This window comes from Diabrotica undecimpunctata, chromosome 9 (assembly GCF_040954645.1).
Source record: "Diabrotica undecimpunctata isolate CICGRU chromosome 9, icDiaUnde3, whole genome shotgun sequence".
Classification (NCBI taxonomy): Eukaryota; Metazoa; Arthropoda; class Insecta; order Coleoptera; family Chrysomelidae; genus Diabrotica; species Diabrotica undecimpunctata.
Window position 1 is genome coordinate 59143254 of NC_092811.1, and position 26109 is coordinate 59169362.

At 32.1% G+C, this 26109-nt stretch overlaps 2 long non-coding RNA genes across 4 annotated transcripts; one reads left to right on the plus strand and one right to left on the minus strand.

The window, feature by feature from the left end:
- Positions 1–3931: 3931 nt before the first annotated feature.
- Positions 3932–5446, minus strand: LOC140449594 (uncharacterized). Of its 2 annotated transcripts, XR_011951839.1 has the most exons (4): positions 5209–5446; positions 4957–5076; positions 4715–4898; positions 3932–4407 (listed from the first exon to the last, which is right to left on the minus strand). It is a non-coding gene; the product is annotated as an uncharacterized lncRNA (long non-coding RNA). The 2 variants fall into 2 exon arrangements; XR_011951838.1 differs by having other exon boundaries at positions 4957–5446.
- Positions 5447–13937: 8491 nt separating this feature from the next.
- Positions 13938–15452, plus strand: LOC140449595 (uncharacterized). 2 transcript variants are annotated; one of them, XR_011951841.1, is made up of 4 exons: positions 13938–14175; positions 14308–14427; positions 14486–14669; positions 14977–15452. It is a non-coding gene; the product is annotated as an uncharacterized lncRNA (long non-coding RNA). The 2 variants fall into 2 exon arrangements; XR_011951840.1 differs by having other exon boundaries at positions 13938–14427.
- The last annotated feature ends 10657 nt before the right edge of the window (positions 15453–26109 follow it).

Consider the following 26109-nt stretch of genomic DNA (forward strand, 5'->3'; position numbering starts at 1 on the left):
GCGTTATTAAAATTTTAATTAGGCATTGATTTTGTGGTATATACTGTTAAACATGTTCTGTAAAATGTACTATTTTAATATCAAAACAACGACGAATTACTCAGAAACCGGAATAAGACATTAACAGTCCGTTAAAACTACCTGTTATGGAACACTAACAGACCCGAAGGGCTTTCCAGCTTTATAAGAATATAATAAAGAATATAAATAAATATGCAACAATTTGCAACTTATGTTTTCGTTTTCACGACGTTCAAGGGGTCTTATTGTTTCATATGGTCAATGGACCTCTAAATATGAAAAAACCGCGGAGTGCTACCATTTAAATGGGTGCGTTTTTTGAGAAAGATGTGAATTAACCCCTATGCACTAGGGTGCATAGGGTGAATTCTGTTCACTTTTCGTACATACTCTCTTTTGTCGTTTCCCCATTACTGAGGATCGTGATATCTTCCAATATTCCTAAAAATTTTTTTTCCATTTGTCTCTATCTTCAGTTGCTCTATGAGCGTTTCCAGCTGAATTTTTAATTTGGTCGGACCATTCTAGTTGGTAATCGTCATCTTGATCTTCTCCCCGGAACGTTTCCAGAAACAATTAATCTCTCCAAGCTATCGTCACCTGTGCGAACTACGTAGCCAAAGAATACATTCGTACATACACATAATATACAGAAAAATTGTTCCAAATTAAATTTACTATCAAAATATCACTTTTTAAAGTCAAAAATATTTATTTTACAAAAATATATTAAAAAAGAAAAAAAAAACACAAAAGAAAGCAATTTTGTTTTTTGTCTCATAACTTTTTTCACGGGAATATAGGTAGGTACATGCATATAGGCATTGCTTCACAAAAAAACGTCCATCCTTTCTCTTTAAAATGACGTCTGGTAGAAGACTTTAGGATTTATAGTTTCCGAAATATGATTTTTCAAAGTTCGCCACTCACAGCATTTTTGGGCCATTTTCCGTATTATTTCGCGAATATTGTTCGGTAAATTTTTTCTACGCAGCTTTAGGTATATGTAATGGTTGTCTATAAGTAACTTGTCTGTAAACTGTCTATTGTATAAGGTTTTTTTTTAATTAATTAGATGGCTTTGGTAAAGACCAATTAGCCAGATTGTATAAGGTTGTACGACTATTTTTAAGCAAGTTATGGTATTTCAAAGTTGTATACTTTTAAAGATTCTTGCTGAATAAAAATTTTTGAGTCAGATAAATACCTAAAGGTACCAGAAAAAAGTTTATAATGAAAATTTTAAAAAGTAATCGTAAAAATATCAAGAATCGTTAAAAGCATAAACTTTGAAAAACCATAAATTGCTTAAAAATAGTCGTACAACCTCGTACAATAGAATTCAACCTTAACGGTAATTGATTTCTCTTCCTATAAAATGTACCATTACATCTACCTAAACCTCCGTAAATATTTCTAAAACTATAATTCATAAAGATTTGTACCAAACGTCATTTTAAAGAGGAAGGATGGAAGTTTTTTTTTATGTGAAGCAATGCATTTACTTGTATCCCCGTAAAACAAGTTATAAGGCAAAAAACTAAATTCCTTTCTTTCGTGTTTTTTTTTTGCTTTTTTGAATACATTTTTGTAAAAAATATATTTTTGACTTAGAAAAGTTATATCTCGATAGTAAATTTAATTTGGAACAATTTTTCTGTATACCGTCGGCTTACTGCCAAAACACGACAAGTGTCAAATTAGTTATTTTGAGATAATCGCATTTAGAAAGGTTTTAGAAAACGATATCGACATATAATATAACAGTAGGAGTTTTTTCATTATTTTTTATTTTTACAAAATGTAACTAAGAATCACATACAGTCGATCCGCCGGATCTTTGCACATCGTCATCATTCTTATTATAGGAAATAAATCAAAACATGTGAGTCAAACGTATGTCGGCTATAAGAATTATTATAAAAATTAGAAAATGGCTAATATTACAATTGACGTTTTTATACTTCTCTTTTATTTCATTTATTGCATTTAGAAAACTGGATACGTATACATTTATGAACGTGATTTTTCAATTTTTGGAAACCTATAGGTTGTCCAATAACATCTACAGTAAATAAATATTTAAACCATAGTAATAAGAAATTAAAGTATTTTTATTGAATATAAGCAAATATATGGTACTGACATATCGTCAGAGGATGTTCCTGTTGTTGGTAAATATCGGTTTAGATTTAAGAAGGTTACAAAAAAGAATAGTAACAAAAATGTGATATGAGAAGACTAAAATGTGAGTAAACAAAAGAGACGTTTTTAAAGATTAGATAAGAACATCTAATAGAAAAAAGAGAAAAAGAACAGTCAGATGAATGACAAGATACTGCAACTCATGGAAAAAAGAAAAAAATCAAAGAACACAAGAATGTACAACAATATTCACAGACAAATAAGAACACAAATACGAAAGGCCCAAGAAAATTGGTTAAAATCACAGTGTAAAGAAATATATTTATTGAAAGAAAAACACGATACGTTTAAAATGCATAAACAAGCAACTGGTCTTTAGAAATTAAATACAGCTAACAAACTGCGAGATCAACAGAGAAACATCATCACAGATAAAAATCAAGAAATTTGCATATGGACCAAGTTTATCAAAGAACTCTGATGATAGTAGATCCCAACAACCTCCATCCCACATATGTAATGACCACTTACAAATCACATCAAATGAAGTGGAAAAGGCAATATTACAACCAAAAGATGGCAAAGCTCCTGGACCTGACAATGCACATGCTGATCATAAAACTATTTAACACCAACGGTACTCAACTCCTAATAAAATATATTTAATGAACCAAGAACATGGCTGAAGTCACGCCGACGTTTATTGCTGTACCAAAGAAAACAAAATCCGTATCCTGCAGTGATTTGCCGACCATCAGCTTAATGAACCATCTTTTAAAGTTATTTCTAAAAATCATACATCAAAGAATATATAGACTGTGCGAAGAAAAATTCAGCCGTAGTACAAAGTTTAGTTTTCGGAATGCAGTGGGTACGAGAGAGGCTCTCTTTAGCATAAAAAGGCTATTTCAACGATGTAGAGATGTGAACTGCAATACATATGCATGCTTCATTGATTACCATAAAGCATTCAGGTTAATGAACAGAAAGAGTAAAAATTGGGACCATTCCTTAGAAATTAAATGTAGGATAGAGAAAGCCAAATCTACGTTTCAAAAATGGCTAAGCTATTCAAATGTCATGATTTATTCACACCCATAAAAATCAGGTTACTACCATGTTATATATTTCGTATACTATTGTACGGAGTTGAGTCGTGGACTTTCACAGACACTACCTGCAGGAACATTGAGGCTTTCGAAATGTGGCTTTATCGTCGAATCCTGAAGATATCTTATACCGGTCACGTTACTAATCAGGACGTTTTATTAAGAATGGAAAAAGAAAAACAGCTGATAACCACAATAAAAACAGCCAAAATAGAATACCTTGGTCACATCATTAGCAACAACGAAATATATGAATTGCTGCAACTAATTTTACAGGAAAAAGTAGATGGAAAACGAGGCTCAGGAAGGCGGTTTTCCTGGCTGAAGAATCTATGTATGTGGTTCAACACAACAAATATTTTCAGACCAGCAGTGTGCAAAGTACAAATTGTCATGATAGTCGCCAATATCCGAAACGGGTAGACACTACAAGAAGATCTAAAAAACTGAATATAAATCTACTCCAGTGCTCCATCATCTTGATAATTTTGTTTATTCAGTGTTAAATATGGTTTTCAGACTTAAGTAATCACTTTGTTTTAAAAAATGGTCATACAAATATTAACACAACGAACTTCAAATAAAGAAATCTATGCATAATAAATTAAAAAATAGAAAACTTGAGCTGGGTAAAAAAGAATTTATTATAACAATAATATAATTTAAATATTTATTGAAGCCTCATACACTATACAGCCATGTAGCCAATCATAAATTTAAGAATTCTTCACTGTCAGAATCTGAGCCACTCATATTACCAGTGTCTATTATGATTGGTTTAATGTTAGTGTCAACCATATTTTTTTCTCGGATATACCACTTTGTAATAATTTCATGAGTATGTTTCACACATTTTTCCCAAATTTCTGTGTTACATTGGTTTAGTGCCTCTTTCCACATATTTATAACAGCATTATCAGAATGTCCATCTCTACCAAGATTCTTATTGTAATATGACTTGCAGTTTGCCCAAATTAATTCAATAGCGTTGAATTCACAGTGATAAGGAGGTAGTCTCAACACTTCATGGCCGTGTTCTTTTAGTAGTTCATGCTAACAGATGTTTTGCCAATAAATGCAACTTCTTTATCCCTTAATTCATTACTTATACTTTGCAGAGTAACATGTTTCTCTAAAAAAAAAAGAACAGATAAGTACAGAATAAACCACACTGTTATAACTAGTTCAATGAAAAAGAAGTAATACTTTGATGTTATAAAACTATAAATTATTTCAAATTAAAAAACTCACAAGAAAATTGACTTAATATCCATTAATGTATTCAGCAGAAATTTTCTTAAACTACTCTCAACAATCTTTTTTACAACATACATTTATATAAAGTATTGATTAAAAAGTACCTTCTGGTTATCATGGTACATGATACCATTATCTTATGGTATATCAAATTCAGATTGAAGAAATTTTTAACTACTTACTTTGTTGGTACATGTCGTATACTGTATTACGCACTGCCATTTTTGATCCCTCAGACAGATCAGTTGTTTTGTTTTTCGGACGAGGTCTACTTTTGCCTGGCTTTGAAAGAATGTGATTATTTTCTTTCCTTTTAATAATTGTACATACTGTTCGTCGTTATATTTTTAATGCAGCAGCTACTCTCTTAAATAAAGAATTGTTTAATGATTTTCATAAACGAACATACATTTCAATATGTTACCTGTTGAACAGACGAAAATGGCTCCAAAGGCCCTCCATTTACTTTTTCTAATTCGAAATACTCCAACACATTCAACACAAGTTGCTAAGCTTGAGAAGTTAAAGGCTTGCCAGGCATACTCTAAAAATAAAAACCTTTAAAAATATTTCATATTGTCCGTTGACGTAGTTTTAGCTATATTTAAATAATTAATGTCAATTTAGAGGTTAAAAAAATTTATTATTCGTTATTAGCTAATACATGAATTCTTACCTTAATAAATTGAACACGAAGGTAAGGGTTAGTCGTTATAACAACTGTTTGTTAAAAATATGTATATTTAAAGTATGAAAAAGGATTGATTATTTAAATCAAACGAAAATAATTTATAAAAATATTACACTCTGTCAAAACAAAATTTCCAATTGTCATGTCAATTGTCAGTAGACGAATCAATCAGCGATCATTGTTCTATGGCTGTCTTTGTTCAATGCATGGTGTTGTGTATGGACAGGCGGTTAAAGTTAATAGTTTTAGTTTCTGTGAGTAGGAAAGAGACGTAACATAAAAAATAATTCGTGAATAATGTCATACTTGTGCAAAGATCCGGCGGACCGACTGTAATAATTTAATCAATCAATCAATTCACTTAATAATTTATAGTGATAGTGATAGTTTATCGTGATAGTCAAAGTCTGCTAATTCGTCTTGGTCTTTAGGATTTACGAATATTAATAAGTTGTTTATATCTATGTCGTCAGTCTCGATTGGATTGACTTCTACTCGAGAGAGTGCGTCTGAATTTGTGTTTGCTTTTTCTTTTTTATAGATGATTTCGTAGTCATATTCTTCCAATTTCAGTCGTCTCCAACGGATTAATTTGGAATTTGGTTCTTTAAGTGAAAATAACCATTGTAACGGTTTGTGATCACTTATAATTTTAAATTTTACTCCAAAAAGGTAGGGTCTGAAATATTTGGTTGCCCAAACGATTGCTAAAAGTTCCTTTTCGATGGTACTATAATTAATTTCAGCAGAATTCAATGTTCGAGATGCGTATGCGATTGGAAGGTCAGATCCGATGGATCCTTGAGACAAGACGGCTCCGATTGCGTAATTTGAAGCATCGGTTGTTAGGAGAAATGGTTTAGAAAAATCGGGATACTGCAGAATGGGATCGTTCATTAATATTTTTTTTTATATATATTAAAGACATTCACAAATTCTGGTGTATGTTCTACGTTTTGATATTTCTTCAGGCAGTTTGTAAGTGGTTTAGTTAGTTTTGAAAAGTTTTTTATAAACTTCCGGTAATAGCCAACTAAGCCAAGAAAGGATTTTGTTTCTTTTGGATTTGTTGGGATGGGAAATGTTTCAATCGCTACTATTTTGTTTGGATTCGGTTTGATACCATCTGGGGTAATTACGTGTCCTAGGAACTCGACTGAGTCCTTAAGAAATTCAGATTTATCTAATTGAATTTTTAGATGTGCTTCTTTCAATCTGTCAAATACTTGCTTGAAATTAATAATATGTTTCTGAAGGGAAGTCGAAAATATTATTATGTCATCCATGTAGACTAAACATACTTGACCGATTAGGCCTTTTAAAATATTGTCCATGGCCCTTGAACATGTGGCAGGAGCATTTTTTAATCCAAACGGCATTTTAAGATATTCGTAATGTCAGTTTTCTTCATTAAATGCTGTTTTAGCGATGGAATCTGGGTGCATTTCAATTTGGTGAAAACCTGAAGTTAAGTCGAGGGTTGTAAAATATTGACATCTTCCCAGCTTATCCAGGATATCCGTAATATTGGGCCAGGGGTATCTGTCATCTATAGTTTTTTCATTAATTTTTCTATAGTCCACTACTATTCTCCATTTCTTTTTCTCGCTGGCATCTGCTTTCTTTGGTACGATCTAGATAGGGGAACTCCAGGGCGATTGTGATGTTCGAATAATACCATCTTCCAACATTTTTGTGATTTGCTTCTGGACTTCTTGTTTATGTACAAAAGGGTATAACAACAAAATTATTTTGATCATCAGTATAATGACCAGTATAGATAATTACACTAGAGAGTATAGTAAAAATCAATTTGAACAAAATCCTGTCGTAATAGAAGAAGAATTAACCCAAGAAGAAAATTTTCAGTTTGTCCATCCCCAAATAAACGAAACATAGACGTTAATAATTTTTTGCAAAATTCATTGCCATACATCCAAATTTCAGTCCACTCCTAAAATTACTTACTGGCACTGGATGTCATCCATCCTTACTTCGCCCCTTTGTGGCAGAAAAAAATTTTCCAAATAAAATATTTCATTGTAGTACCACTATTATCACCTGCAACGGCAATAGCAAAGCAGAATTTAAAGCCGATATTCCTCTTTTCAATGAATTTAGACCTCTTATAGGAAACTTAGAATTCGTTTTATATAATTTCCCTGATTACTTTGATGGAATAATAGGTGCACGAGATCTTCGTAAACTTAAACTAAATATACACTTGAGTGCAAAAAAATCGACTCAAAATTATTTTGTGAAAGTACATCTCCTGTTTCAATTTAAAAGGTGTTAATTTAATAATATTTATTGTACAAGTATTATCCTCATTATTGAGTTTGAAAAAAGTTTTGGTTTTTGGTAAATCGGGTGACGTATTACAAAGAAATAATGCAACACGTAGAGAGGGGGTCAGAATTTGACTCATTGAAATCGACACGCACCGACTTAAAACGTTTGTTTAACATCGTAGGCATCAATTTCCATAGCGATGCACTAAAACATGAGTCAATTAAGTTCGCAACTGCGTAACGAATGGATACCACATCTGTCAAAGCAGCTCAAGCAGTAGCATTATTGAGAGAAGACCTGAGCCAAAGGGCCGTAACAAATCGACTAAATTTAAGCCAATCTGCTGGATCCCGAGTATATCATCGGTACCAAGATATGGTGAATATGTCCGCCGACAAGTAGGAGACCGTAAACGAACAACAACGGAGAGAGATCATCAATTTCTTGTATCTAAATCTCTGAGAAATCGACATTTGACTGGTGCTAATCTCAAAGGAGAGCTTAGAGAGGTCCGAGGTGTGATTACTAGCGTTTGGATAGTCAGGAGACTTAAAGCAGACAACCTGACTCCAAAAAGGGCAGCTACGAGTCCCAAGCTAACTGCAGCCCAGAAGTAAAGGCGACTAGAATTTGCTCGTGAACATTTGGATTGGGACGACTATCAATGGAGTCAGGTATTATTCTCCGACGAAAGTAGGATCTGCCTACATGGCAACGAAAAGAGGCGTCAAGTCTATAGAAGGCCAGGAGAACGATTTGCTCAATGTTGTATACGAGAAATTGTGTCATATGGAGGCCGTTCTTGTATATTTTGGGTAGGCATTTCCATGGATGGGAAAACCGAGTTGCTTTTCGTGCCTGGTGGAGGACGTGGCAGAGGTTTAACGACGGATTGTTACATCAGAGATATTTTGGAGGAAATGTGGTTCCATACGTAAGATTGATTGGTGATGCTTTATTTTATTGCATGATAATGCACGATGTCATACCGCACGAGTCACCACCACCTATCTGACTGAGATCGGTATACCTACAATAAATTGGCCTGCGTTGAGCCCGGACATAAATCCAATAGAGTATGTTTGGGATGAGCTTAAACGAAGGGTCCGAAACAGAAATCATGCACCAAGGAGCATAATGGAATTGAGGGTTGCGCTTAATGATGAATGGGAATCAATGCCTCAAGAATTTATTAGAAAATTCATCCGATCCATGCGAAATCGACTGGAAAGTGTAATTTGTAATAGGGGTGGTAATATCAGATATTGAAAAATAAAAAAATTCATTTCGTAATTGATGATTTCTCTGTTCCTTATGTTTTTCTTGGGATAGTTCCAATGATGAATATTTGAGAAACTCTGTTCGTATAGCATATTGTTTTTATAATGCGTCTTCCAAATAATGAAATAGCGGTTTTTGTAAGTTCAATAATAAAGTTACTGTTTACACATTACATCTTGTTATTTTCATACTTCTTACATTAAAACAGAAGGTGTTGTCTCAAATATCGCTTTTGAGTCGATTGTTTTGCACTCAAGTGTAGATCTAGAGAATAAAATTCTTTGCAATGCCCATATAAAAATACCTCGAATGTATAGAAACCAATTTAATACCCAAAAAAATCGAAATTCCCCATACACATCAACCTTAAAAAAATTAAGACCAATTTATGTGATGATAAGATTATCATTCCTGGCATATCAAACAATACAATTATAATACCTAGTTCAATTTTACAAATTAAAGATCATTCAACAGTTATAAAATTTTCCAACCCCACTTCTAAAACAATACTCTTACAAATAGACGAAAACTTCTTAACTCCATTCACCAATATATCTGTGGCTTGGAGATAAAAGGGCCAATGATAACATTTTGCTATTTTGAGTACACCATGCCATTCGATTTTCTTTTCTTACAACTTTCATATGTTAAAACGGCCAATGTCAATTTCAACCAATACCCGATCCATAAGTTTAATAGTGGCCAATGTCAAGATGAATGAATTCACATCACGTTAAGCTAAAAGGGCCAAAGTTTACTTTGGCCCTTTTAGTATTATTATTAGGATGAATGAATTCACATAACGTTAAGCTAAAAGGGCCAAAGTAAACTTTGGCCCTTTTAGTATTATTATTTTGTGAAATAAACAGTTGGCGATTATCTACATTGGTCTTTCTAGGTAGTGTGAAAGGATATAGATAACTGCATTTTAGCATCCGCCGTGTTGTCGGCTGTCATTATCAGTAGTGCCATTGTCACGTTGAGAAGTTGTACATTGTAATTTCAGTTTTTAAGTTGAATTTTAAGAAAAAATGAATGGTAATCTACGAACAAGAAAGATTTTAAAAATGTGTAACACTGACGATTACAGTAATGGTAAGTGATAAGATAAATTTAAAACATTACACTAAAATGTAATACTCGCGATTTTGAGGTTACATTTTGTAGCGTGGTTTTGTAACACGACCGGTGTTAATTTTACTTAAGTAATTTGTTGTACGAAAATTACATTTGAATATTACTTATATTACTAACCTTCATCGTTTTCTTATAGAGTCGACCTCAGTCAGAGATAATTAAATCATAGGAAATATAGATTTAAGTGATAGAGAACCATTTGAAGATAGTGGTGATGAATATGTACCAACAGATTCTGATAATGACACTGACGAAAACCAAGTAGGGCAGTTTGAAGATGTTAACAAAATAACTGTAGTAGATAACAATCCACAATTGAGTGGTCCTGCTGAAAATCAATCACGCAGAGGAAGAAAGAAAGAAATACTAGATGAAGCTACAAGGAAACGAAAGCGGAATCCTTCAAAGTGGATAAGAAATGTAAGAAAATCGTTGAAAACTTAAGGTAGAGCGTACACGTCAGTCTGTGGAAACAAAACAATACCTGCTAAGCAGCTGAAGGCAGCCTGCATATGCAAAAAAAGTGCAGTGAAAAATTGACCCAGGAGGAACGACAAAGACATTTCACTGGATTTTATCAGTTGTGTAGCTCTGGACAAAACTACTTAATAGCAAATTTCATAGAAGAAGAGGAAAAGAAGCTCTAACGATTAAGACGTAATGATGGTAATCAAAGTAGGCGAAAGTTTACTAGAAAATATTTTTTATCACAAAACAGTGGTAAGAAAATTGAAGTGTGTCAAAACATGTTTTTAAATACATTTGACATAAGTTTGAAGAAAGCGCGAGTAATTGTTGAAAAGAAACGGTCTACCGGAGGTTTATGTCCGGAAGATGGACGTGGAAAACATGGAAAGCAATATAAGGTTCCAGAAAATGATAAACTCTTGATAAGAGAACAGATAAACCAATTCCCGGCTTACCAAAGTCACTACTCGCGCTCCCATACGCACAAGAAGTACTTGTCATCCGACCTATCTATTGCTGAAATGTACCGACTGTATGTCAATTATTGTAAAGACAGAAATATTCAACCGCAAAATGCCTGGATGTATAGAAAAGTATTTGTTGAGGAATTCAACCTCTCTTTTCATAAGCCTAAAAATGATACGTGTGCAAAATGCGACAAGTTTGAGATGCAGTTAAAATGTTGTAACAGTGAGACAATACGAACGTCAATCGAAGAAGAAAAAACAGTCCATTTACAGTTAGCTGAGTCCGCCTACGAGTCAAAACGAAGAGATAAAGAAGAATGCAATAATCCAGGTTACGTTACCATTTCCTTCGATTTACAAAAATGCTTGCCTACTCCCTACCTCAGAAGTGGTTTGAGTTTTTATAAACGCCAACTGTGGACGTTTAACCTCACTATCTATCAAACCATGGGAAAACAATCATTTTCCATATGTTACGTTTGGAATAAAACAGTGGCTGGCAGAGGTGAACAAGAAATTGGTTCCTGTATTTACCATTACCTGCATAAACTCACAGAAGAAAATAATAATATTCATACAGTAACTATGTACAGCGGATGAGGACAAAACCGCAATATATTTTTCTCTACAATGTTACTGCAAACTATTTCTGAATTGAAAGCTGAAGGTAAAAACTTGACTATTAACCACAAATTTCTTGAGAGTGGTCATACTCATATGGAGGCAGACAGCATTCATGCCGCAATAGAAAAAACAAAAAAACGTACTACTGCGGATATTGAATTGCCTCGAGATTGGACAAACTTGATACGTTTGGTGCCAAGAAAACCACATATACAGTAATAGAATTGGAACAAAAGGAGTTTTTAAATTTTAAATCATGTTTTAATACTCATTATGTGCATCGTAAAAAGAACACTCTAAACGAACCAGTTCAGTGGTTGCAAATTAAATGGATGCAATATTCAACCGACACCCTAGCTATCTTGTATAAACACTCGTTTGATGGTGTTACTTTTTGTTACTTTTTTTGTTGTGATGGCCAGTGTCATACACAATGAAACAAACACGTCATACATTTATGCAATAAGGGCCAAAGTCATTTTTTTGCTAAGACTTTTGAATTTAGAAAAAAAATGAAAAACACTATCATATTCTTCTCAAAAATATTATACATTGAGTCAAATCTGGTACATAAAGGTTGTTCGCCGGTTAAGCTGTAATTAAAAATATTTTTCACCAAAACTTCAATTGCAATTTTCTGGAATATGAATATTTTGATATTGGCCCTTTTAGCTCCAAGCCACAAATATATGAAAATGATGAATTTGAATGTTTTAATATTGAAGAAAAACTACCAAAATAAAGACTTTGACTTTTCTCTGTTTAGAAAAGCTCATATGAACGCTGAAGAAAAAGCTGCCATAAAAAATATCCTCATTAAATATAAAGATATCTTGCATAAACCTGATCAAAAATTAACATTTACTAATAAGATTAAACATGAAATTAAAACCACAGACGAAATACCCGTGCACACAAAATCGTATAGATACCCTTTTGTACATAAACAAGAAGTCCAGAAGCAAATCACAAAAATGTTGGAAGATGGTATTATTCGAACATCACAATCGCCCTGGAGTTCCCCTATCTAGATCGTACCAAAGAAAGCAGATGCCAGCGAGAAAAAGAAATGGAGAATAGTAGTGGACTATAGAAAAATTAATGAAAAAACTATAGATGACAGATACCCCTTGCCCAATATTACGGATATCCTGGATAAGCTGGGAAGATGTCAATATTTTACAACCCTCGACTTAACTTCAGGTTTTCACCAAATTGAAATGCACCCAGATTCCATCGCTAAAACAGCATTTAATGAAGAAAACTGACATTACGAATATCTTAAAATGCCGTTTGGATTAAAAAATGCTCCTGCCACATGTTCAAGGGCCATGGACAATATTTTAAAAGGCCTAATCGGTCAAGTATGTTTAGTCTACATGGATGACATAATAATATTTTCGACTTCCCTTCAGGAACATATTATTAATTTCAAGCAAGTATTTGACAGATTGAAAGAAGCACATCTAAAAATTCAATTAGATAAATCTGAATTTCTTAAGGACTCAGTCGAGTTCCTAGGACACGTAATTACCCCAGATGGTATCAAACCGAATCCAAACAAAATAGTAGCGATTGAAACATTTCCCATCCCAACAAATCCAAAAGAAACAAAATCCTTTCTTGGCTTAGTTGGCTATTACCGGAAGTTTATAAAAAACTTTTCAAAACTAACTAAACCACTTACAAACTGCCTGAAGAAATATCAAAACGTAGAACATACACCAGAATTTGTGAATGTCTTTAATATATATAAAAAAAAATATTAATGAACGATCCCATTCTGCAGTATCCCGATTTTTCTAAACCATTTCTCCTAACAACCGATGCTTCAAATTACGCAATCGGAGCCGTCTTGTCTCAAGGATCCATCGGATCTGACCTTCCAATCGCATACGCATCTCGAACATTGAATTCTGCTGAAATTAATTATAGTACCATCGAAAAGGAACTTTTAGCAATCGTTTGGGCAACCAAATATTTCAGACCCTACCTTTTTGGAGTAAAATTTAAAATTATAAGTGATCACAAACCGTTACAATGGTTATTTTCACTTAAAGAACCAAATTCCAAATTAATCCGTTGGAGACGACTGAAATTGGAAGAATATGACTACGAAATCATCTATAAAAAAGAAAAAGCAAACACAAATTCAGACGCACTCTCTCGAGTAGAAGTCAATCCAATCGAGACTGACGACATAGATATAAACAACTTATTAATATTCGTAAATCCTAAAGACCAAGACGAATTAGCAGACTTTGACTATCACGATAAACTATCACTATCACTATAAATTATTAAGTGAATTGATTGATTGATTAAATTATTACAGTCGGTCCGCCGGATCTTTGCACAAGTATGACATTATTCACGAATTATTTTTTATGTTACGTCTCTTTCCTACTCACAGAAACTAAAACTATTAACTTTAACCGCCTGTCCATACACAACACCATGCATTGAACAAAGACAGCCATAGAACAATGATCGCTGATTGATTCGTCTACTGACAATTGACATGACAATTGGAAATTTTGTTTTGACAGAGTGTAATATTTTTATAAATTATTTTCGTTTGATTTAAATAATCAATCCTTTTTCATACTTTAAATATACATATTTTTAACAAACAGTTGTTATAACGACTAACCCTTACCTTCGTGTTCAATTTATTAAGGTAAGAATTCATGTATTAGCTAATAACGAATAATAAATTTTTTTAACCTCTAAATTGACATTAATTATTTAAATATAGCTAAAACTACGTCAACGGACAATATGAAATATTTTTAAAGGTTTTTATTTTTAGAGTATGCCTGGCAAGCCTTTAACTTCTCAAGCTTAGCAACTTGTGTTGAATGTGTTGGAGTATTTCGAATTAGAAAAAGTAAATGGAGGGCCTTTGGAGCCATTTTCGTCTGTTCAACAGGTAACATATTGAAATGTATGTTCGTTTATGAAAATCATTAAACAATTCTTTATTTAAGAGAGTAGCTGCTGCATTAAAAATATAACGACGAACAGTATGTACAATTATTAAAAGGAAAGAAAATAATCACATTCTTTCAAAGCCAGGCAAAAGTAGACCTCGTCCGAAAAACAAAACAACTGATCTGTCTGAGGGATCAAAAATGGCAGTGCGTAATACAGTATACGACATGTACCAACAAAGTAAGTAGTTAAAAATTTCTTCAATCTGAATTTGATATACCATAAGATAATGGTATCATGTACCATGATAACCAGAAGGTACTTTTTAATCAATACTTTATATAAATGTATGTTGTAAAAAAGATTGTTGAGAGTAGTTTAAGAAAATTTCTGCTGAATACATTAATGGATATTAAGTCAATTTTCTTGTGAGTTTTTTAATTTGAAATAATTTATAGTTTTATAACATCAAAGTATTACTTCTTTTTCATTGAACTAGTTATAACAGTGTGGTTTATTCTGTACTTATCTGTTCTTTTTTTTTTAGAGAAACATGTTACTCTGCAAAGTATAAGTAATGAATTAAGGGATAAAGAAGTTGCATTTATTGGCAAAACATCTGTTAGCATGAACTACTAAAAGAACACGGCCATGAAGTGTTGAGACTACCTCCTTATCACTGTGAATTCAACGCTATTGAATTAATTTGGGCAAACTGCAAGTCATATTACAATAAGAATCTTGGTAGAGATGGACATTCTGATAATGCTGTTATAAATATGTGGAAAGAGGCACTAAACCAATGTAACACAGAAATTTGGGAAAAATGTGTGAAACATACTCATGAAATTATTACAAAGTGGTATATCCGAGAAAAAAATATGGTTGACACTAACATTAAACCAATCATAATAGACACTGGTAATATGAGTGGCTCAGATTCTGACAGTGAAGAATTCTTAAATTTATGATTGGCTACATGGCTGTATAGTGTATGAGGCTTCAATAAATATTTAAATTATATTATTGTTATAATAAATTCTTTTTTACCCAGCTCAAGTTTTCTATTTTTTAATTTATTATGCATAGATTTCTTTATTTGAAGTTCGTTGTGTTAATATTTGTATGACCATTTTTTAAAACAAAGTGATTACTTAAGTCTGAAAACCATATTTAACACTGAATAAACAAAATTATCAAGATGATGGAGCACTGGAGTAGATTTATATTCAGTTTTTTAGATCTTCTTGTAGTGTCTACCCGTTTCGGATATTGGCGACTATCATGACAATTTGTACTTTGCACACTGCTGGTCTGAAAATATTTGTTGTGTTGAACCACATACATAGATTCTTCAGCCAGGAAAACCGCCTTCCTGAGCCTCGTTTTCCATCTACTTTTTCCTGTAAAATTAGTTGCAGCAATTCATATATTTCGTTGTTGCTAATGATGTGACCAAGGTATTCTATTTTGGCTGTTTTTATTGTGGTTATCAGCTGTTTTTCTTTTTCCATTCTTAATAAAACGTCCTGATTAGTAACGTGACCGGTATAAGATATCTTCAGGATTCGACGATAAAGCCACATTTCGAAAGCCTCAATGTTCCTGCAGGTAGTGTCTGTGAAAGTCCACGACTCAACTCCGTACAATAGTATACGAAATATATAACATGGTAGTAACCTGATTTTTATGGGTGTGAATAAATCATGACATTTGAATAGCTTAGCCATTTTTGAAACGTAGATTTGGCTTTCTCTATCCTACATTTAATTTCTAAGGAATGGTCCCAATTTTTACTCTTTCTGTTCATTAACCTGAATGCTTTATGGTAATCAATGAAGCATGCATATGTATTGCAGTTCACATCTCTACATCGTTGAAATAGCCTTTTTATGCTAAAGAGAGCCTCTCTCGTACCCACTGCATTCCGAAAACTAAACTTTGTACTACGGCTGAATTTTTCTTCGCACAGTCTATATATTCTTTGATGTATGATTTTTAGAAATAACTTTAAAAGATGGTTCATTAAGCTGATGGTCGGCAAATCACTGCAGGATACGGATTTTGTTTTCTTTGGTACAGCAATAAACGTCGGCGTGACTTCAGCCATGTTCTTGGTTCATTAAATATATTTTATTAGGAGTTGAGTACCGTTGGTGTTAAATAGTTTTATGATCAGCATGTGCATTGTCAGGTCCAGGAGCTTTGCCATCTTTTGGTTGTAATATTGCCTTTTCCACTTCATTTGATGTGATTTGTAAGTGGTCATTACATATGTGGGATGGAGGTTGTTGGGATCTACTATCATCAGAGTTCTTTGATAAACTTGGTCCATATGCAAATTTCTTGATTTTTATCTGTGATGATGTTTCTCTGTTGATCTCGCAGTTTGTTAGCTGTATTTAATTTCTAAAGACCAGTTGCTTGTTTATGCATTTTAAACGTATCGTGTTTTTCTTTCAATAAATATATTTCTTTACACTGTGATTTTAACCAATTTTCTTGGGCCTTTCGTATTTGTGTTCTTATTTGTCTGTGAATATTGTTGTACATTCTTGTGTTCTTTGATTTTTTTCTTTTTTCCATGAGTTGCAGTATCTTGTCATTCATCTGACTGTTCTTTTTCTCTTTTTTCTATTAGATGTTCTTATCTAATCTTTAAAAACGTCTCTTTTGTTTACTCACATTTTAGTCTTCTCATATCACATTTTTGTTACTATTCTTTTTTGTAACCTTCTTAAATCTAAACCGATATTTACCAACAACAGGAACATCCTCTGACGATATGTCAGTACCATATATTTGCTTATATTCAATAAAAATACTTTAATTTCTTATTACTATGGTTTAAATATTTATTTACTGTAGATGTTATTGGACAACCTATAGGTTTCCAAAAATTGAAAAATCACGTTCATAAATGTATACGTATCCAGTTTTCTAAATGCAATAAATGAAATAAAAGAGAAGTATAAAAACGTCAATTGTAATATTAGCCATTTTCTAATTTTTATAATAATTCTTATAGCCGACATACGTTTGACTCACATGTTTTGATTTATTTCCTATAATAAGAATGATGACGATGTGCAAAGATCCGGCGGATCGACTGTATGTGATTCTTAGTTACATTTTGTAAAAATAAAAAATAATGAAAAAACTCCTACTGTTATATTATATGTCGATATCGTTTTCTAAAACCTTTCTAAATGCGATTATCTCAAAATAACTAATTTGACACTTGTCGTGTTTTGGCAGTAAGCCGACGGTATACAGAAAAATTGTTCCAAATTAAATTTACTATCGAGATATAACTTTTCTAAGTCAAAAATATATTTTTTACAAAAATGTATTCAAAAAAGCAAAAAAAAAACACGAAAGAAAGGAATTTAGTTTTTTGCCTTATAACTTGTTTTACGGGGATACAAGTAAATGCATTGCTTCACATAAAAAAAAACTTCCATCCTTCCTCTTTAAAATGACGTTTGGTACAAATCTTTATGAATTATAGTTTTAGAAATATTTACGGAGGTTTAGGTAGATGTAATGGTACATTTTATAGGAAGAGAAATCAATTACCGTTAAGGTTGAATTCTATTGTACGAGGTTGTACGACTATTTTTAAGCAATTTATGGTTTTTCAAAGTTTATGCTTTTAACGATTCTTGATATTTTTACGATTACTTTTTAAAATTTTCATTATAAACTTTTTTCTGGTACCTTTAGGTATTTATCTGACTCAAAAATTTTTATTCAGCAAGAATCTTTAAAAGTATACAACTTTGAAATACCATAACTTGCTTAAAAATAGTCGTACAACCTTATACAATCTGGCTAATTGGTCTTTACCAAAGCCATCTAATTAATTAAAAAAAAACCTTATACAATAGACAGTTTACAGACAAGTTACTTATAGACAACCATTACATATACCTAAAGCTGCGTAGAAAAAATTTACCGAACAATATTCGCGAAATAATACGGAAAATGGCCCAAAAATGCTGTGAGTGGCGAACTTTGAAAAATCATATTTCGGAAACTATAAATCCTAAAGTCTTCTACCAGACGTCATTTTAAAGAGAAAGGATGGACGTTTTTTTGTGAAGCAATGCCTATATGCATGTACCTACCTATATTCCCGTGAAAAAAGTTATGAGACAAAAAACAAAATTGCTTTCTTTTGTGTTTTTTTTTTCTTTTTTAATATATTTTTGTAAAATAAATATTTTTGACTTTAAAAAGTGATATTTTGATAGTAAATTTAATTTGGAACAATTTTTCTGTATATTATGTGTATGTACGAATGTATTCTTTGGCTACGTAGTTCGCACAGGTGACGATAGCTTGGAGAGATTAATTGTTTCTGGAAACGTTCCGGGGAGAAGATCAAGATGACGATTACCAACTAGAATGGTCCGACCAAATTAAAAATTCAGCTGGAAACGCTCATAGAGCAACTGAAGATAGAGACAAATGGAAAAAAAATTTTTAGGAATATTGGAAGATATCACGATCCTCAGTAATGGGGAAACGACAAAAGAGAGTATGTACGAAAAGTGAACAGAATTCACCCTATGCACCCTAGTGCATAGGGGTTAATTCACATCTTTCTCAAAAAACGCACCCATTTAAATGGTAGCACTCCGCGGTTTTTTCATATTTAGAGGTCCATTGACCATATGAAACAATAAGACCCCTTGAACGTCGTGAAAACGAAAACATAAGTTGCAAATTGTTGCATATTTATTTATATTCTTTATTATATTCTTATAAAGCTGGAAAGCCCTTCGGGTCTGTTAGTGTTCCATAACAGGTAGTTTTAACGGACTGTTAATGTCTTATTCCGGTTTCTGAGTAATTCGTCGTTGTTTTGATATTAAAATAGTACATTTTACAGAACATGTTTAACAGTATATACCACAAAATCAATGCCTAATTAAAATTTTAATAACGCTGTAAAAAAAATTCCATAACTCTACTTTTTACGATATGCAGCGATATATTAACATATTATCTAAAAATTGTTACTTGACAAGAACGCGATTTTAATAATAGGGGCATGTTTTAGATTTTGTACTTTTTTATTTTACATCGCACAATATGGAATACTAAAATTAACATACCAATTACATTGTAAAAAAATAATTTTCGTTATTTTTGACAAAAGCCAAGTTTGAGTCCATTCACTCACGGTAAAATATTGCAAAACCTCCTTTGAACAAACCGCGTGGATGCAATGTGATACAACCAAAAATTAAGCACTTTTCGGGGAAAACTCATTTCACCCTTTTCAAATTGTTTAAAAAAGCTATTTTTGTTTCTTAAACGTAGCACTTACGTGGCAAAAATTCAAATCCTTTCCCAAGTGAACGTACACCTGTTCTAACTTGGCTACACTGTACTAATGATGGGCCAATTAGTCCGAAATACGTATATACAGTTGCCCTCCAACATTCCATATATTTTATGTATTCACATTCACTTTGCCAGTTTTTGACAATAATTTTTATAATTTTCCTGATCTGTAAATTTCATCGGTTCAAAGTGCATATTTTTTAAAAGGCTGTAGTTAAAACGGCATGAACAAGTCACTAATCACCAGTGTATGCAAATTTTGAACAGCCACATCTTAACCAATTTTTGTCTTACAGGAAAACAAAAAATCCAGATTATTCAATATTCAGAAAAAAAAAACCTACATTTTTGCTCCTTGTGCAAAAAACGTGTGTTTTTTTTTTTGTTGAAAAATGAACATATCCACTCACAAGTAACTCGAAAAGTATTGACTTGAAAAAACTGTATAGATCAAAAGTTGCTTAGAATTAAATAGCCAGTTGATCCAATTCCGGACTTATTTTACAGCAAAAACCGTGCGTGAGTAAACTATTTTTATGCGGTAACACGTTATGCTTGTTAAAAACTCGATTGTTTTTTATTTTTGGTGTTTCATTTAAAAATGTGTTTATTTTTAGACACTAGTGAGACAACTAACCGTACTTTGACAGTTAATCGCAGTCAAAATGTAAAAGTCTATTTTGGCCAAAGAAAGTTGGAGTTTGCTGATATGTCTCCAGAACAGGATGTTGGTTTTGTAGAAGGTATTAAGACTCCCTATACACCACTTTGGACAAACCCTGATAAAACGCCCCAACCCGAGGTTCAAGCGAAAATAGAAACTGAAAATACACATACCCGTATTAACGCAAGTACTTCTACATCCGTTTCTATTAAAATAAATAAATTGAAAAAAAAAATCGGTGCAGAGAGTCACAAAATTTACGATTAAAAAAGAGTTTACAAAAACTAAGCAAAAAACAATCCAAGAATTATACTCAAAAACCTTCTAAATCGTTGCTCAGAAGAAGCAAAAATTTTTGTCGAAATGCAACTTTTCCACGTAAAAGGTCAAAAATGGAGTCTAGCTGAAAAGAAATTGTCGCTTTCCATTTACTATAAATCCCCTGGACTGTATAAATTTTTAAGAAATAAATTGAAATTTAAAATACCAGTAGAATCAACCATTCGGTCTTGGTTAAAAATATATAATTTGCAAACCGGTGTGAAAACAACTTTAATTTCGAAATTAAAAAATAAAGTTAAAACCATGACTGACGTTGAAAAACATTGTAGCATATTATTCGACGAAATTAAGTTAGAAGTAGGGTTTGAGTATAACAAATTTTATGACTGGTAAGAAGGTTTCGAAAATTTTTCAGCTTAAGGAAGAAAGGACAAGTTGGCAGTATTTATGGTTAGGGATATCATTAATTCATGGAAAATACCATTTTGCTACATTTCAAAAGGTCCTGTAAAAGGAGAAATGTTAAAAGAGTTATCTGAAGTAGTAGGAAAAGTGAACGAAATAGGCTTACTTCCAAAAGTAATTTTTGTGACCAAGGATCCAATCATCGTCGTGCTTATAATTTACTATGAGCTACGAAAGATGTGCCACAAATTTCACTAAACAATACTTTATTATATACTGTTTTTGATGTACCTCATTGGATAAATTTCAGTAAGAAATGTATCCAAGCGTTGCTACGCCACTGGCATTAAATAGCTAATAATTCTTAAAATCTACCTAGATAAATTCTCCGACTAATTCCCTGTTAGAAAGCGAGAACCGGTTCCCCTCAAATCCCTCAGTGGTAGTTAGGCATGGCAATCTATGAGTATCGTTGAAATATTCAGTGTGTCACGTTGTCTACCAGCCAAGCTGGACGCTTTACTTACAAATTTAGTTTAAGACCCAATGGGTCGATTCTTTGTTAGTTTGAGTTCTGTATAACTCCGCTTAGTAATAATTGTAGCACATTACTTGGTTAGCACGGCAGAAATATCCTTGGTTCAAAATAATAAGTAATATTAGTATAATTTAAATTGAATCAGTGTTCGTGTAGTTTTTATCGGACTAGTGTGGATTGAACAGTGACGGGCGGTTTACATAAAAGAACTTTACATGACAAACCCTTGGCTAGATATCAACTTAGTGTAGTAAAAAATCAATCATTAAATTAAGTATTGTTAACGCTTGTGGTTTTATTTCCCATGTAAACTGGGTGGTCCTTCAACGTTGGAAATCATTACGATTTAAGATGCTCTAAATGGTAAGAAGATTTACTTCCTAATTGGTTTCATTTTTGTTGGTCGTCTGCGAGTGGATGAGGAACCATTTAAACCATAGTATCTGCTATTATCTTCTACCACTCATTTAATAAAATCATTAAGGAACAATTTCATTAATAAAAAACTCCAATTTTTTTCAAATAATAATCAAATAAACTGGAATGACTTTGTCCAAACTTCCGAAGCAAATCAGAAAAGTATTGTATCAAGGTCTATGGTCCAAATAACCACCAAACACGTATACCCAAATACGTTTCAAAAGATGAGGGTAAAATTGGCAGCCCAGGATTTTAGTTCTTCTGAGGCGGAAGGTATCCGTACGGCTCATGATTTGGGTCAAATAAAGAGCCAGTCGGCAAACATACAGCCGATTTTTTTAAGCAAATAAATTGATTGTTTGATTCCCTAAACAGCAAAACGTTAGGAGATCCAAATGCTTACCAAAAGGGTTTGTCTATATATAACAGCATACCGCACTCTCATACAACATACAGCACTCTCAAAAACGGAATTGGTCTTTTCAAAGAATCGACGGATATGGAAGGAGACAAGGAAAGAAAAAATATTTACTGCTTGGATAGATTTCAGTGGACTATTACTTCCATATTAAAGCTTTGGGAGGACTTAAAAATGGAAGGATTTAAATTTTTTTTACATCCAGAGTGAATCAAGATCAACTAGAAAATCGTTTTTCTGTAGTACGACATCGTGGAGGCTATAATCTTCAACCAAAAGTAAGTAAAAGTAAATATTTCATAATAATTCTATAAAATGGGGTTTGATATAGAACACAATTATGAAATTATTACAAGTCTGTAAAGTGTTATTTATCTCAAAAAACAATCCAAAGTAAATAAAATTACTGATGTCAAAACTATATAATCTATATCTCAGGTCCAGTCAATGTATAATTGCTTTATTTGACCTGTTACTTGAATTCCTGGGAAAAACAAAATTAGACATTTGAAAGAATTTTTTATTGTACTGCTAATAGACCTTCTCTACATTATAATAGGTTTAACAGCATACCTACTTCCTTAAGAGTATGAAATATAGTTTAACGATTCTTTTTCCTTAATTTTGTCAATTTAAATCAGTACACTACAATAAAATCGTAATTACTACGATCTGTGGCTAATGAATAGTCCGAAGCCACAAACACAAATAAATTTACTGTATAAAAATAATTGCAAATACCGAAATACAATTCAACATTTATAGATACTTATTACTTTGAGTAATTTTAATTTTTTTTAAGGTCAAGGGTTTCCGTATAGCTCTGCAGCACAATATGCATATAAAATTTATTAACCACACCGAAGGAGCAAATTGTGAAGATGATGAAGTAGATGGATTAGAACTGGATTCAAACTCTGCGGAAATAGAACTTAAGAAATCCAGGGGATAGTGATGAAGTAACAGATAGCCTAGGTCTTGACGATCCAGGGATAAATCATTCTGATGTGGTTAATACTAAATCTTGTCACACAAAAATTATTTATGTACAACCCACCCTAAAGACCTGTTCGGGAATCTACGTGACGGGATATCTATTATATTATATATTAAAAAAATTCAATTGCGAAATTTGCTCACAAAATGTTAGTTCTGATCGTTCAGCAATTAGAAAACACGAATTATTAATTTTCAACCGGGATTATGGAACAAAATGCGAAATTGAACATTTGAAACTACCAACAAAAAGTTTTTCGGAGGCCATTTTATTCCTATTAAAAGAATTTAATACAATTTTCGAAAAAGTAATAACCGCGTATTAAATAACCGTCAAAATTAAACAATACTTATTAGAAGCCATTATAAATTCTAATAAAAAATGGCTGGATAATTGCAAAGAGCATAATATGCTTGTTATTGATCAGCTAATTAAAATTAAAATTTTTATACAGCTAAGTGGATTTCTGCAAAAACAGAATACTCCGTGACAAAAAATGTTTTCAGTAAACCACACAGAAAAATCAGAATTTTGTCATAAAGTTTTGAGAATTTCGTATTTTTCAAATATACCATAACTGTAAAGACAGTTTTACATTATGCTATTTTCATGCTAGGCAAGAGCCATGCAAGACAGATCATGGAACTGCGCATGCGCACGGACTATTTCCATGCAATTCCTGTGCTAGACGAAAATTTAGAACATGTTCTATTTTTCATGCTATTTTCTTGCAATTTATCGTTAAAATTCATGTTGCCAACATAACAATTTATAATAGATTACAGAATAAAACATAACCTTATCTCTATCTTTAGCGTCCCTTAGCCCACGTGTGTATTGTTGTGTTTTGATTTAAATTAAGTTTATTAAGTGGTGATAAATAGATATACTATGTCTAAAGTTAATGTAAAAACGACTGAGTGAGTACAAGTTTGTTTTATAATATTGCTAGAGAGAAAATTAATATATATCTTTTATAGAAAACCAATAATATGGACAATGGAGTTGACCAAAAAATTAATAATTCTGTATGAGAATTATCCTTGCCTATATAATATAAAATCCAGCCAATACCACAACAAAATTAAAAGAATTCAGGCATTGGAAGATATTAAAAATAATTTAATGGAAGAAAACAAATTTATAACTGTGGATGTCATAAAAAAGAAAATTCATGGAATTAGGTCACAATACTTAACTGAAATAAATAAAATAAAAAAATCAGAGGCAAGTGGGGCATCCACTGACGACATTTACGTGCCAAAACTCTGGTTTTTTGATATGGCATATTTTTTAAATGATAGCACAAATGTTACATGTAAGAGAGAGTCCAATTTGGACCTAGGACATCTACTTAATCCTGTAGAGGGTGACACTCAGGAGGGAGACTTTAGTGCTTTACAAGAAGATAAGTCAAGCTAGTCAAGCTTTCGATATAACATTGAGGTAATATTTAGAATTATTTTTTATCCGTTCACTAAATACTTAATTGTTTTATACTGGACAACATTTAGATAGGGGGTCCGAAAAGTTAGCTAGGGATATAATGAATTGAAGACACGGTAGTGTTGCCATGTGTTCTTACAATAAATCTGGAAAGAGATTAGATTAGAGATATGATATACTTATTAATTTATTAACATGAAAAACATAAACTAGATAAAATAACGAGAAATTTTTTTAATGTTTTCTAATTATGTCAAAATACCTAGATTTCAATATCAACAATAAAGTTAAAAAGTGCAAAATAAGTAAAAATCTGCTGTTTTAGGAATTTACTATATATATATATATATATATATATATATATATATATATATATATATATATATATATATATATATATATATATATATATATATATATATATATATATATATATATATATATATTAAGTTCTCGGGAAGAACCGCGTTGAGAATTTAAATCTCAACGCAGTTCTTCCCGAGAATCGCTAAAAGTAATTTTCATATATATATATATATATATATATATATATATATATATAATAAAGTTTTATATAAGTTATATATAGTATATATATATATATATATATATATATATATATATATATATATATACTATATATAACTTATTTTATTATATTCTAGTATTCTGATTATGACAATATAGAAATAGTCTGTGATGACCCAGGAGAGGGGCCTAGCCATTCCTCTTATGATATCTGCGATAAGGAGAATAGGTTCGAGGATACGCCATCCACCGCCAGAATAAAGTAGTAGTCCAAACGCAAAAAAAAAGGAAAGTCGAACATTTGGACAATACTTTGGTAGAAACCACAAAAGCACTGAAGAATTTGCACGAACCAAAACCCCCTGCAGAAGAAAATGATCTTTTACTATTTGGCAGGTATGAATAATAGAAAACAATTTTAAATTTAGTCTCTTGAACAACCTGTAATTCTTCTTCTTTCTCATAATCCTTAATGCCCTTCAGGCCGTCGGATGTCGTGTTCCGCCTTTTATCCACTTCTTCCAAGCACTTATAGTATTTGTGGCCAGGTTTCTCATATCTCTTTTGTATTTTGCACAATCCATGTTTCCGCCCCATATGTTATTATCGGGTTTATTATGCTGTTAT